The sequence below is a fragment of the Galeopterus variegatus genome, unplaced genomic scaffold (assembly GCF_000696425.1).
Source record: "Galeopterus variegatus unplaced genomic scaffold, G_variegatus-3.0.2 Scaffold545, whole genome shotgun sequence".
In the NCBI taxonomy this organism is placed as follows: domain Eukaryota; kingdom Metazoa; phylum Chordata; class Mammalia; order Dermoptera; family Cynocephalidae; genus Galeopterus; species Galeopterus variegatus.
Genome location: NW_007726656.1, coordinates 593,096 through 594,677, shown reverse-complemented (window position 1 = coordinate 594,677; position 1,582 = coordinate 593,096). Strand labels below are relative to the sequence as shown.

At 45.4% G+C, this 1,582-nt stretch overlaps 1 protein-coding gene across 1 annotated transcript in view; it reads left to right on the top strand.

The window, feature by feature from the left end:
• The window catches only part of EBPL (emopamil binding protein-like), a gene marked incomplete at its 5' end in the record, with an annotated part of 27,894 nt that overhangs the window by 19,992 nt on the left and 6,320 nt on the right, over positions 1-1,582 (top strand). The window lies entirely within an intron of this gene.

Here is a 1,582-nt window from a genome sequence, read left to right as displayed (position 1 = left end):
CGGGAGCGCCGCCGTGCTTCCCAAGCGGTGCACTGTAGCAGTGCGCCACCAGGCCGGCCCTGTATGATTCTATTTATATGAAATGTCCAGAAAAGGAGAATCTGTAGTGATAGCTAATAGATTAGTGGTTGCCCAGGGCTGGGGGTGGAGATAGGGGTGTTGGGGGAAAATGGGGAGTGACTTCTAATGGGTACAGGTTTCTTTTTTAGGGTCATGAAATGTTCTAAAATTAGATTATGGTGAGTCAAATCCGTGAGTATACTAAAACCTATTCTTTAAACAGGTGAGTTGTATGATATGTGAATTACATCTCAGTAAAGCTGTATATCCTTACTGGCCAGCTGCCAAAAACTAAAAATAAAAAAATGAAGAGAGAAAAAATAAAGCTGTATATTAAAAAATGTTTGTAGTGAGCACAGATCAAAGAGTTTGCGCATTTAAACTGGGTGTTTTTTTATACTTTCAATATCAACTTTCTTTTTATTGCACATACATATCTCTAGGCTTGTATCTTTCTGCTCTGCAGAGACAGTAACTAGTTTTCCCAGTCTTCTCCATGCTCATTGTAAATCAGCCACCATTCGGTCAATTAGTATCCACCACCTACCACGCACTGTGCCAATACTGACAAGTAAATGAGCCATGTAGCAGTGCCCTTTGCCATGTTTATAAAACCACCTTGCTCAGGATAACTGCTTTCAGATTTTGCATCTGAAATTCTGCATTGTTTATCTCATTTCTTTCATGACCCTGAGATCATATCCTCCAGCCAGGATCTGTGTGGGGACTCCCGTTCACTACTAGTATTAGGAAACTTCTAGAGAATTGAGTCATGTATGGTTAGTGTTTGTCAAAACAAAACATGTGTCTTCTCTGATGCCTGAGTCCTAGCCAGTGGCCACTCAGGGAGTCTGAGCCCTGCAGCTAGGCACAACTTCTTCAGGTCCAGGGGCTGAGCTGAAGGCAGCTGGGCACCTTCGTGGTGAGTGGCTGTCTTGAACTTTGCTTGGAGGACTGCTGATGAAGCCCAGAGACGGAAGGCCCCCAGCTTGAGTCCTCTCCCCTCCCTGGTGAGTGTCCCCCTTTCCCCTCAGTCAGAGACCGCAGGGACGTCTCCCACCTGGCTGTCCCGCCTGGCATCAGAGAAAGCGAGTAGCCCAGATTTGGTTCAATCCCATGAAATGTAAACATCTAACACGATCTTTCTCCATCATCTTCACATTTACATTGTTCACCTTCAAGTGAAAACTCACTTAATGAAGGTGCCCTTTATTTTCATGAAAGTAAAAATCCAGTAGATAAGGTAAAGTAGTGTTTTCCAGACCTAAAGTGCACTAAGTCACCTGGGAATACTGTGCAGATCGGATTCTGATCGTCAGGGTCTGGGGCAAGGCCTGTGTCCTGTCAGCTTCACCAGCATGAAGGGCCTGCTGTAAGTGGGAAGAAGCCCCCACCATCTCCTAATCTCCACTGTCTGTGGACGAGGACACAGCAGTGGCTTAGGTAGTAGAAACCTACTCCAGCCCTTAGTTTGCATCTTTTCCCTCTCAACCTCTGCCTGAACCCTGTTATCAGGCACAAA